The following is a 13,716-nucleotide window of genomic DNA, read 5'->3' as shown; positions in this document are numbered from 1 at the left end:
AATTTTCTTCCACAACACCGCACGAAGCCTCGAGTTTCGGATATTGTTGTTGTGCGACAGGATAGGATAGATGAACCGTATGTTTACCGAGGACCAGACGTAATCAAACATTTTTTTGAAAAGATAGTTGAAGAGGTTGAGACCATTGGCAGCCTCTTACGCGAATCGAAACCAAATGCTCCTATTATCCAGCGATGAACTTCAATCTCACAATAACATTGAAACGTGTCCGGTGTGCGATCAAAGGTTTTACCGACGAGAACCGAAAAGTAATTTCATCATAATTATTTCACCGGAAACTACATCGGTGGAATCTGTAACATAATGTATTTATGTATGTGTTTGACAATCATATATCACTTACTAGAACAATTTTCACATTGTTTTCACTATGTAAGATGATATTTTATTTATATTTACGATAAAATAGAGGTTTGGGTGTAATAACAGTTTTTATTAATTAATTTAGAGATGTATTTTTTATTTGTTGAGTTAATGATTAGGTTAATTTGTTATTTTCTCGCGAAAAAAAAAGAGGGGACCACAGCTGAAAGAAAATACACAACTTGTATTATTGAGGTCAAGAGTTTGTTTTAACATCACTTTTTGCACACATAGGCTAATCACGACTCGGGATATGTTTAAAATGGAATCTGAAACATTGATTATGCGACCTGACTGGAACTCGGAATAGGACACACTGATTACAAAACGTCGATATATTACCACTTGGTAAGAAATTGAAGTGTTTCAATTCACACACACACTCACAATTTAAAACAACTAAACTGATCGCAGGCCCAACTGGTGGCTGGCATACACAACTATCCATCCACCAGTTGTCTTCTGGGGCGTGTGTCTCGATGAGTGTCAACAACCTCTATTGTGAAGTAAAATCTGTAGGGGTAACATCACTCTCCAATTACAATGTTGGCAAACTTTCCAACTTCATCGTGAACGACGACAAAGGTATCGGCTACCTGATAAAAATTATATACACGCTGCCTCCGAGATTCTGGAACGTTGCCGAAGGAAAGGGACTCGTGAACGACATCATCAACAAGTTATTTTTCGAGATGCATTTACCTGGCTACCAATACTGCGAACCGGGTACCAAACTCGAGAAAAGATTGGAGAGAGGAGACAAGGGTGTGAATCCGTTGGACGCGGCATGCAAAGATTACGATATTGCTTACAATACGCACACGAATTTGGATGCACGTCACGAAGCAGACAAGAAATTGGAGCATGTCGCTTTCAGGAGGGTCATGAGCAGAGACGTTTTTTTTTTTTTGGGAGAAAAAGTTGTAGCATTGGGCATCACTATCGCCATGAACACGAAACAAAAATTTGGATGGGGAAACCTACCTAGAGTTATTTTTAACTGGCAACGAGGTGATCTTGGTCAGCACGACGAACCCTCAGCTGTTATAGAAGATATCTGAAACCAGCTTACACTAGTTACTTATAGCTCCCCCAATTTTCTCACGATGGTGGGTTGCTACCGGCCCTATACGTAGGCCGGATAAATTCCGACCAGAGCCGGATTCGAACCTATGCCGTCTCGCAGCGAACAATCTCAAGACGAGTGAACGCCGTAACTCGCTCAGCTACGGAGGAGGACTCTCTCTCTCTCTACTCTTCAACAATGTTGAAACGTTTCGGTAAACGTTCTTATACGTTCTTAAACGTTTCAACGTTTATATAAGAACGATAAAAACGTACTGTGATACTCATCTTCACGATTAGTCAAACGTAGTATTCATTCGCTGTACATATTTTCCGTCCTTAAATTCTAATAGTAACAAAAACCTTCCATCTCTCATTTTATATTTAATTCTGTGCAAATCACATGCCTGGAAGCTTGCGTGTATCACCCTCACTGTTTATTCAGATTTTGACCTTAACTATTGATCATGCATTTTTTTATTGCATATTTCCCATGTCAACACAAAATATATATTTTCTCTTGGATTAATTTTAACAATAATGATGAAAATTAGAGAAAGAGTAGAGAGAGAGAGAGTCCTCCTCCGTAGCTGAGCGAGTTACGGCGTTCACTCGTCTTGAGATTGTTCGCTGCGAGACGGCATAGGTTCGAATCCGGCTCTGGTCGGAATTTATCCGGCCTACGTATAGGGCCGGTAGCAACCCACCATCGTGAGAAAATTGGGGGAGCTATAAGTAACTAGTGTAAGCTGGTTTCAGATATCTTCTATAACAGCTGAGGGTTCGTCGTGCTGACCAAGATCACCTCGTTGCCAGTTAAAAATAACTCTAGGTAGGATTCCCCATCCAAATTTTTGTTTCGTGTTCATGGCGATAGTGATGCCCAATGCTACAACTTTTTCTCCCAAAAAAAAAAAAAAACGTCTCTGCTCATGACCCTCCTGAAAGCGACATGCTCCAATTTCTTGTCTGCTTCGTGACGTGCATCCAAATTCGTGTGCGTATTGTAAGCAATATCGTAATCTTTGCATGCCGCGTCCAACGGATTCACACCCTTGTCTCCTCTCTCCAATCTTTTCTCGAGTTTGGTACCCGGTTCGCAGTATTGGTAGCCAGGTAAATGCATCTCGAAAAATAACTTGTTGATGATGTCGTTCACGAGTCCCTTTCCTTCGGCAACGTTCCAGAATCTCGGAGGCAGCGTGTTGATAATTTTTATCAGGTAGCCGATACCTTTGTCGTCGTTCACGATGAAGTTGGAAAGTTTGCCAACATTGTAATTGGAGAGTGATGTTACCCCTACAGATTTTACTTCACAATAGAGGTTGTTGACACTCATCGAGACACACGCCCCAGAAGACAACTGGTGGATGGATAGTTGTGTATGCCAGCCACCAGTTGGGCCTGCGATCAGTTTAGTTGTTTTAAATTGTGAGTGTGTGTGTGAATTGAAACACTTCAATTTCTTACCAAGTGGTAATATATCGACGTTTTGTAATCAGTGTGTCCTATTCCGAGTTCCAGTCAGGTCGCATAATCAATGTTTCAGATTCCATTTTAAACATATCCCGAGTCGTGATTAGCCTATGTGTGCAAAAAGTGATGTTAAAACAAACTCTTGACCTCAATAATACAAGTTGTGTATTTTCTTTCAGCTGTGGTCCCCTCTTTTTTTTTCGCGAGAAAATAACAAATTAACCTAATCATTAACTCAACAAATAAAAAATACATCTCTAAATTAATTAATAAAAACTGTTATTACACCCAAACCTCTATTTTATCGTAAATATAAATAAAATATCATCTTACATAGTGAAAACAATGTGAAAATTGTTCTAGTAAGTGATATATGATTGTCAAACACATACATAAATACATTATGTTACAGATTCCACCGATGTAGTTTCCGGTGAAATAATTATGATGAAATTACTTTTCGGTTCTCGTCGGTAAAACCTTTGATCGCACACCGGACACGTTTCAATGTTATTGTGAGATTGAAGTTCATCGCTGGATAATAGGAGCATTTGGTTTCGATTCGCGTAAGAGGCTGCCAATGGTCTCAACCTCTTCAACTATCTTTTCAAAAAAATGTTTGATTACGTCTGGTCCTCGGTAAACATACGGTTCATCTATCCTATCCTGTCGCACAACAACAATATCCGAAACTCGAGGCTTCGTGCGGTGTTGTGGAAGAAAATTGGGGGGATGAAGAATATACATGACTTGATTTATTTATTTCTTCTCTTGTTTTTTCTGAGGGCATATGCGAGTCTTATTCAAGAACTGGAATGATTGTGCCTTTCGAATCGAATTTATGGAGGGGTAGAGAGAGGGCCAATATGAACAGGTTAGAAACAAGTGATATTATGATGATAGCCGTCGCCATTTCAGAGTGGCAAATGTTTAACATTAATTGTTGAATTTTATTTTAGGCTAGGCATATTGACTTCGTCAATTTTATCAAAACAACCATTATTCATCCTCATCGTTGCCATTAGCCAAAATAGCCTCGCTTCTTTTCTTTTCCCCCAATTTTCGTAGTAATCTCCGTTCACACTTGGCTTTTGTAGATTAACAAAAATCGTCTGAAGTTTGAACACGTCATACAGGTGCAACCTGATTTTGTGATTGTTCTCATCGATTATTCAAAATGTCTAATTTTCGCATATTCAAATACACACAAGTGGAGGGGGTTCATGCCACATTAGTGATTTTAAATTGTATTCTCGGAGCCATGCACACATTTCCTAACATTGTTGCCTTGTAGTCGATGAGTTGTGCAGGTACAGCTGTGAAGTTGTTAATAAGACCAAACACAGACAAGTCACCCAACATTGCTTTTCGACATAGATTTTTAACTAGAAAAATTGTTATGATTACAGTACACCCATATCAGTATTCAATAACATGGTGCCATTTTTTCTGTTTCTGTTGCCAACAAAAGCAAATCTACAGACCACAGGTTCGAGAAATAAGACATTAACTATATTTTGCATACATGTAGGTACGCCCCCGCGAGGTGTGTTATTGGAAGACTCAATACATGTGAGCAGTGGAGTAAATTTTTTTTCTTTTATTTTGATGTCCATGTATTTATCTGAACCCCCTTGTCCAACCAAAACAAAAGCTCCGGTCCCATCTGGAGACTGCAAAAACTGATATGTATGTTTATTCAGAAAAACCATCCATGGACAATACCGTTGCGCCCTCCATGTGCATTTTCCTTGTTGGCTGAACGCGAAGATGCCCGAGACTGCTTTCGAAATTGCTTTCAGCCTCGCATCACGATACAGCCGTTTTCTACAATTCTATTAGCCTACTATTATTATCTAAAACTATTTCATCACACACAATCAAAAAAATAAAAAAAATAACATTTCTCTCCTTCACTCGCTTTTAGCCTTCGTCCAGTGTCCTTCTAGATAGCAGGTGAATCGTGACTAGCAAAAATATTGAAATCGAAATATGAATTATCCGTTATAACCCCTCCTCCTTTTTTTTCTCTCCCCTTCTTTACATGCCCGCTCGATGACATTGAAATAAACGAAAACACACCGCTATGCTTAAAAAAAAAAACATCCATTGTACAACTCTATAGGTCGAGGTTCATAAGCCTCGTACATCTCATGCGAGGGACTGCATATCTTGTTTACAGTTTATAGTGGCATCATATTCCTTCACTCGGGAGACTTGCAAGACAGCTCATTACTAGATCTGTTTTGTCGATATGAGAATACTTGCTATCAGTAATAAAATTTTTATGGTGTTTAACCTAACAGCTGAGGGGCCGGGGCATTCCACATTTACCTTTGCTAGTGCAATAAATATCAATATTTTTAAGTTATGCAATAATTTTTGACATTATATTCATGTCTATTTCCAAAACTAGATTTATATACACAAACAACTCGCTCTTGCAATATATTATCTATTGTGAAAAATTCTCGCATGTTCGCGAAACAGGAAATACACGTCATAGCTTCCGTGAATCGAGCGCAAGGTTACTGGAGCACGCAAAATACCGTATGCCAAGAATAAAATATTCCAAATGCAGGCATCATGCACAAATAGAATAATCGGGTTGAATTTACAGTCTAAAACCACCATGTTCTGGCGGCAAGTGTCAAAAACATGTGGTTAGAAGATTTTGATAGGGAGTGAATGAAATAGTTGTTGCAAATTACCTTTTAAACCCAGTACATGTGTAGGAATATATTGCGTATAAGCTGTCTCACTCTCTCCGTATGTGTGTCAGGTGGTCGTGTTGATCGTTAGTTGTATGTCACAGCTTAACCGTACTAGGTAATATTTTTACATAAGGTAAGTTGGCATACTCTGCGAGGGTATATGTTTCAAGCTTCTAGCTGTAGAAGATTAGCTTTAGCCTATTTGAGTTTGGCTCGTCGAAAGCAACTCAAACAGTGTTGCCAGCTGTAGGTTAATTTTCCCCGTTATACAATTGCAAAAGGTGAGTTGCTTATACCCTATCTGGAAGATGTGTCCATGGCTTATGTCGTAGGTTAATTTAGTTTGCAATAAATCTTGTGTGTTGACCCTTACAAGTGATATAGCTGCCTTTCTGCCTTTGAGTCACCTGTAAGGCTATATGTGAATAGGCGAGTGAGGTTAGTTTAGTTTACGATAGATCGACTTGTCATGCTATGTACTACTTTCTGCTTTTTGAGTTACCTGTAAGACTATATGTAGGTAGGTAAGTGAGGTTAGTTTAGTTCACAATAAATCACACTTTGAATTTACTCACACTCTCTCTGTCTGTGTGTCAGGTGGTCGTGTCGATCGCTAGTTGTATGTTACAGCTTAACCCAAACTAGGTAATATTAACTGTACTTCAAAAAATAAAATTGTGTATATCTCATATCAAACTAGAAATAAGAAAAATCAAACATTAAGCATTCATGCAGATTAATTAAGCCGTAAATTCAAAATTTTGACCCCCACACAAATCGCATTACATACATACATACATGTAGAAAAACAAAAATATGCTTTTTTTCGTCCTCGTAGTGTTTACAAGAGTCCCCTGTAAGTAAGACTAATCAGGGGTGGACCTACAGTTTCAAAAACCACTTGTGCAAGTATCGAATCCTTAAATACCACTGCACCATAAGAGGGAGGAAGCCCGGTGAGAGGGGGTAGAAAGCTAGAAACATTAACACCGCTATTGCCAGTTAGCATCTTCTTCATCTTATTGCATACTTATCATCTTATAGAAGATTACGCCGTCAACTTGTAACTTGTAGGTTAGCCTCACCTGTGAAATATCATATATTTAAAAAACAAAAAAATTGTGAAGCAACTAGTCAGTGTTGCCAACTCCTATTGGACGAATCTTCGACAACAACTCTCTCGCATAATTCAAGCACGAAGACTTTCGCGACAGACCTCGGTGCGAAAAATAAATTTCCCTACTGGTCCAAGCACACTCTTCCACGCATACAAAAACATTTCGACAAGCACATGTACAATTTGGATTTCACCTCAACAGTGCTGCAGAATAACAACAATCCAGCCAATAAGGCACCTCTGATCAAATTAACACTGCACACTACGATCAAAATCCAATATAAGTTAGTTCAATGCGCAAATTAAAAAAATAATAACTCACAAAACTCTACAGAGGCATTAGGCTTTTGATAGCTATGACCGTTAGAACTGGTGTTGAGCACCCACGCACCCTGGCGAGGTTATAGAGGCCAGAAATCCTAAAAAATAAAAAAAATTATTATTTGTTTGTTTGCATCACAATACAAAAATAATAAGAAGCACGCGCACACATGTGTGGCACATCGTTCCCGCGAGAGAGGTTTACAAAAATCCCGATATACATTGGCGCCCGGGACTTGGAAATAATACGTATTCGCTCACCACTGTTGCCAGCTATAGGTCTCTCTCCCTCCTCATCTTACAGCAATGTTGGTGTGTGTGTGTGTGTGTGTGTGTGGCACATTGTTCCCGAGAGAGGTTTACAAAAATCGCGATATACAAACATTGGTGTCCCCGAGACTTGGAAGATTACAATAAAATGCATTCATACTTCAAAAATAAAAAAAAAATCATTTACTCATCACGCTGTGTCAGCGCAACAAATAAATGCGCAGAACATGATCTACCCATGATAGATAAATAGGCGCGCGCGTGTGTGTGTGGCACATCGTTCCCGAGAGAAAAAGCCGTGTCCGGATTGGCAAGCACTCCATCCCGTTCTCTCCCGTTGCTCTCGCATGCCGTCGAAGTCACGTCCAAGTCGTCCGAATCTGCATGTCCCCTTGTAGTACGGCTGTCACTTTTCCCGCCAGGTATCAGCCCGAACTTCACCCACCGCGCTCTGGGGCGCAAACAAACATGACAATAATTTCCACCTATTTACTACTCATATTAAAAATATAACACACTATTTCATCATTTACAATTTTTCTGCATTCAGTATTATCGATAAAATATTAAAATATAACTGAGTTTTACATCCTCTAATCAGTAAATATTGTCTGTACAAAAAGAAAGTTAGAATATGGCTGCCAAGCGCAGCGTCACAGCAAGTTCAAGCATGCATCTGTCGCGCCTCTCTGCTCTTCCCTCCAACTCCACGTCTACCGCAAATTCGGACAACAGAGATTGGCTGAGTCCCGGATGGAACAGCGCTCTAGGTAACATCTGTTGCTAATTCGGACGCAGCCCTGGCTACCTCCACTAGTCAGTATTGCCAACTCCCATTCGTAGGTTAGCTTTGCCTGTAAAATATCATATGGTGAAATATTCTTGAGGTGAGTTGGCAACACTGAACCGCAATTGATGTTGCCAGTGTTGCCCGGGACTTGGAAATAATACGTATTCGCTCACCACTGTTGCCAGCTTAGTCTCTCTCTTTATCTTACAGCAATAGGTATCTCTATCTTTTTTAGTTGCAGATGGGTTGCCAACACACTCTAGTTAATAATACTACATATTATACGCACACACGCACACACATACTGTGTTGCTATCCATCCATCTCTTTCTCTTTTACGGCAGTATATATTTGTTGCCGGCACTCCTTGCTAAATTGGCTAAACCCTTGCCAAGTAAAAAAGCTGTAGATAGATGTTGGCAATACTGCCGGTTGTTTAACTCTTCCCTCTCTCTTTTTTTTTTTGTAAAAAACTATGGCAAAAATACCAGTAGGTTGGCAAATTGCTTTATGCACTGTAAGGCCTCAAGCAGAATTGCCAGCTCCTCGCTTTAGGTTAGGTTAGACAAAAACAAAAATCTTGGTGACTTTTCGAGTAAAATGTTGGCAACTCTCCTTTATTCTCGGGATTCATGTCAAACTGCAGTTTGCCGGAGATGGGGAACTGGTAATAATTCAAGTTGTTGTTGAATATGTAGAAAGTCTTGCCCACATCCTCGTCGTACTGGGTCAGGATGCTATTCAAGTGTATAATCAACAAACCGTTGAGTTTAGACAATAGGGAGGGCAACAGGTCCAAGCTCGCAGGTGGCGACGGTGCACTTTGGGCGAATGCCTCCATAGCCTGCTTCCTGAAGCCAAACAGGTTCATAGGCATTGTTATTTTATTTTATATTTAGCGATTCGTTTCGAGCCTCAAATAATAATTCGAGCGTCAAATAATAATTCGAGCCTCAAATAATAATTCGAGCCTCGTCAGTACTGCCACTATTTGTAGGTTAGCTTAGCCAGTGAAAGATATAGTGGAATCTTCGGATGGGTTGGCAAAACCCCCTCAAAAAAACTAAAAAATTATACACCGTGAAAGGCTACGCCGAATTAGAAACACTGGGGTTAACACCCAAAAAGCTACGCCGAGTTGGTAACACTGCTTGTGTGAGGTTGCCAACTCCCCCCAAAAAGCTTCAAAATATCAGTTGGTGAAATTTTCGTGGGGTGAGTTGGCAACACTGAGCCCCACATGATGATTCGAGCCCCAAATGAGGGCTTCGAACCGGGTATGGTGTTCTACTAACAAGGACAAAACACAGCCCTACATGGGGTTATACTGGCGTTAGATCCAGACGCCAGAGCTTCGTTGGCCTGCAAGACTGAAGTTTCCAGGGTGTTCTACGTTGAAGTGAGGATTACTATTGTTTCCTACAATCGAGTGGAGTATGCCATTTTCCATGAGGTTGGCCAACTGATCTGCTTGACCCACATTGAACTCGCAACATCTGGAATGGACGAACCGTTATCAAACTGACACTACAGTACCACGTAAAATTCCAGAACTTTCAAGTACACGTTTGTTCGCCCCTTCGCGGTGGCGTTGTGGTAAAGACGTTGCCTCGTAATCAAGGGTTCCCGGGTTTGAAACCCGATCGAGGTACACGGTGCTTCGGATCCCAATTTAAACTGTAGGCCCGATCCGGAAAAAAGAGAGTGCCGACCTCAGCAGCGGAGTAGCAAGCACAACGCTCTACGTCGCCAGGGGACTCGGGTTCGCATCCCGGCCTGGGCATGCATGCTCCTTGCAAGTGTCCCTTCACCATATCGTCACGCCATCTTCAACTTCGCAATTAGCCGGAAGTGGCAGAAAAGTGAAGTACAATAAGCCAAATCAACAGGAAAAAAAGTAGGTTTTCAATCCACTTCGTGCTCTAATAGGCTAACTGGAACAGGGCGTTGTGTGTAATACAGTCCCGCGCGAATTAATAGGAAATTTTTATGCATGATAGAGTCTCAAACGTGACTATGGTTTCATGATGATGACAAATCGTGTAATACAAATTATATAACAGAAAGAAGAACATATTAGCTATTAAGAAATATTACGAATATGTAATTTATTGTTTCTGAATAGTGTAATTGATGAATTAGGGTATAAGTACAAAAAATACATAACGTGTGTAGTTATTGTTGTATTTCAATTAATTCGCACGGGACTGTAGACCTGATTTCTGATTGGCCTACTTTATTTAAAGTATTTTCTCAACATTCATACATTTACTAGTGGGCGAATTAACACACACGTACAGTCCCGTGCAAAATTAATTGAAATACGACAATAACTACACACGTTATGTATTTTTTGTACTTATACCCTAATTCATCAATTACACTATTTAGAAACAATAAATTACATATTCGTAATATTTCTTAATAGCTAATATGTTCTTCTTTCTGTTATATAATTTGTATTACACGATTTGTCATAGATTCATCATCATGAAACTATAGTCAAGTTTGAGACTCTATCATGCATAAAAATATCTTGTTCCGATTAATTCGCACGGGACTGTATACGACACGTCTCACTGTGTCATGTTCCCCCACCAGGGATAGAACGTCGGGCACTTACTACACTGCATATTCCTTTTATTTGTAAATGCAGGGTGGTCGCTCTAGGATAGTCATAAAATTAAAGTAAAATTCCCGGTTTTCAAGGCGAACTTTCCAAAAATTCAAGCATATGTTTTCTGTATTTCAACCTTACGTATTACCGCCTCTCACCGCCCACACAAATATATTAACAATATACATGTTCTGTGCGATTCCAATGTATCCAAAAATTCTAATTCAATTCAATTGAACGGAATACACATAAGTCACAGATATTATGGGATATTCTACGAACAATTGTTCATTGTACAAGAATTTCAAATTTACCTAACCAAATATCTTATCTTGCAATAATCTTCCCTACAGGAGATAGATTTTTCTGCAAAAAACACTAACAAACGAAACGGATTGTGAGAAATCGGTTTTATTTTGCACGCAGCTTTCTTCTCTCTTCCTTCCTTGATAAAAATAAAAGCTTAAGTGCAAAACACGTGCCTCAGAGCATTAATAAATATGTATAAATTCAATGGGATTTAGATTAATAAAAGTTGTAATTTTTCACGTCTACGGAGAAAAATTCAAGCAAAATTCACGCATAATTCCCGGAGCTAATATTTCACGCATAATTCCCGGAGCTAATAATTCACGCATTATTCCCGGAATTCAAGGAATTCCCAGTGAGTAGCCACCCTGAAATAGGTTAAAGTGAGGTCCTAACCATTGTGCAATGTGTCATCACCGGACAGCGAACCCGGAACCCCTTGATTACAAGGCGACAGCGTTACCACTACGCCATCTAGCTCTCGGCATAATCGCAACGATGATGATGAAGTGATCATGTATGCTTAAATGAGGATTTGAAACTGGGACATTTGACTTCAAAGAACGTAACGCTGACCAATCTTCCACACAGGCCAGAAATCGCGGCGATGAAAAGTTTGCGAATTTAAGTCCACTTTATGCACAGAATGACTAATCAGGGCTGGACCTACAGTTTAAAGTTGCATCAGAACCACTATGTACCTCAACCGGGTATCGAACCCGGGACCCCTTGATTACAAGGCGACGACGTTGCCACTACGTAATCGGGGTGGCTCGCGACAATGAAAAATAATGAAAAGTGAAGAATCGCCCAGGGATTCGATCCCGGAACGTTCGGTAACGAGATCGTAAATTCGGACACCGGGTCGAAGTTTAGAAGAGCCTTATTTGCTTCACCAGTAACGTGAGGAAAAAAAGAAAAAGAAAAAAAGGTTTCTTGACATTACAATGAAAGCTCGTTTACTCACCCGTTTTAACTGTGACAGAAAGAAAAATAAAACTTTTACGATTCTGGCATTGCAACGACGCCCCTTTATCACTGGCCTATTTCGCGAACACTTAACTCTAACCAGCTGCCTTCAGCCTGCCTGCACGACGAGACTCAACAAGCCCGTTTCACGGTCACCACACGAATCGCGCCGCGTCGCGTCGCTGCGCACGCGCGGCCACGAGCGTCGCGACGCAACAGTTGGTGCAAATTTCCACTCATTTCTTTCGAAACATGAAACTCTCCCTCCCAAGTTTCGAATACAAATCGGCGGCTCGCCGTGACGATTCAATGTTTGTTTCAGAGTTCCGTTTCGATCCAGCTGATTTAAAGAAACTTGCGATCACACCATCTGTGCTCTTTTAATCTATTTTCTTCGAGCGTATAGATAAATGTAGAAATGTACAGATGTTGCAACGCAACGAACGTAGAATCTATGATGATCCAATGCTTCAAGTTTCATTTCAGTCCACTCTAATACATGGCGTTATAAAACTTGCGATCGTATCATCTGTACTTAATCTTTTTTCTTCGAGCATAGATAAGTATGGAAGTGAACAGATGTTGCAAAGAAAGGAGCGTAGTGGGATCCATGAGTATTACCGTGCAAATTGTCCATGACTATTTGAATTAATTTTTCTCTTACGTCCTATGTATTTTTAAGCGATGGTTTTTATGTATGCGGGTGCAGAAGTTCTGAACAGTTTGTTTTGAGTTTTCTTTTAGTTCTTGAAGCTCTTGTTGGATCAAATAAAGTGTACGAACATGGTGATGGACAATTTGCACGGTAATACTCATGGATCCCACTATACAAGTATGCTGTGACAATTCAATGCTTCGAGTCCATTTCAGCGCAAGCTAATAGATGGCGCTGGGTTAAAGGAATTTGCGATCGCATCATTTGTACTTAATCTTTATGTTCTATGGCACAGATAATTTTCATAGAAGTGTACGGATATTGGAGTGAATAACGTGTAGGAGTATGCGGTTGTTTAGTATGCCTTCACAGACATACAATAGAAAAAAATGTTATACTTTACAGCAAATAGGTATTACATAGACAGTATTTACGTGGGGCATTTCTCATCGCTGTTCTCCCAGAATAGTTGGAGAAATTATCGACATGCATAATACTTAAATAGTACAATTTTCCGGAATAAAGAAAACAGTTTGTAGATCACATTTGTAGCTGCTTTAAATTATTCGTGGCAATAACGAAAACAAAAATTTTGCAAAGCTATATTTAAGTCTGATCGGCTAATCAGGATTGGACCTACAGTTTAAAGTTCGTTCCGAACTGTTAGGTGTGAAATATCTTAGGCTTTTGTTTATGTTTTGTTGAAATATGGAGGTGTCCATTGTGGAAGTTGTATGTTAAGCTGTCTTGTCAGTAAATCTATTGTTAAATGTTAATTAGTGGTCTTTTTATGTCTCAAGTTTTAATATGTATAAAACGCGTGCGTATTAGCCTATGTGCATACACGACACGAACCGCTGATATGTGTCTCTAACAGCAATCGAATGTAGGGTCAGTCATGGCAATGAGGATGCATGGCGCAGAAGAAGGAATTTCTATAAGCTAACACAAAGACCCTTCCAGGCAGTACTATTCCATGGTACTACCCTCTGTGGCTGAGTGATCAGGAGCATTTATTCAGGTAGCAGC

At 39.9% G+C, this 13,716-nt stretch overlaps 1 protein-coding gene across 1 annotated transcript in view; it reads right to left on the bottom strand.

Annotated features, from left to right (window-relative positions):
* The window catches only part of LOC145997029 (RYamide receptor-like), a 435,120-nt gene extending 422,973 nt beyond the window's left edge, over window positions 1-12,147 (bottom strand). The window contains exon 1 of the mRNA XM_083133649.1: window positions 12,031-12,147. The gene's annotated coding sequence lies outside the window, so the exon portion shown is untranslated. The remainder of the gene's footprint in view (window positions 1-12,030) is intronic.
* Between the last annotated feature and the right edge of the window lie 1,569 nt (window positions 12,148-13,716).

The sequence above is a fragment of the Lepisma saccharinum genome, chromosome 13 (assembly GCF_977018435.1).
Source record: "Lepisma saccharinum chromosome 13, izLepSacc3.1, whole genome shotgun sequence".
In the NCBI taxonomy this organism is placed as follows: Eukaryota; Metazoa; Arthropoda; class Insecta; order Zygentoma; family Lepismatidae; genus Lepisma; species Lepisma saccharinum.
The sequence above is the reverse complement of the archived record's forward strand: the minus strand, read 5'-3'. Positions and strand labels throughout refer to the sequence as shown.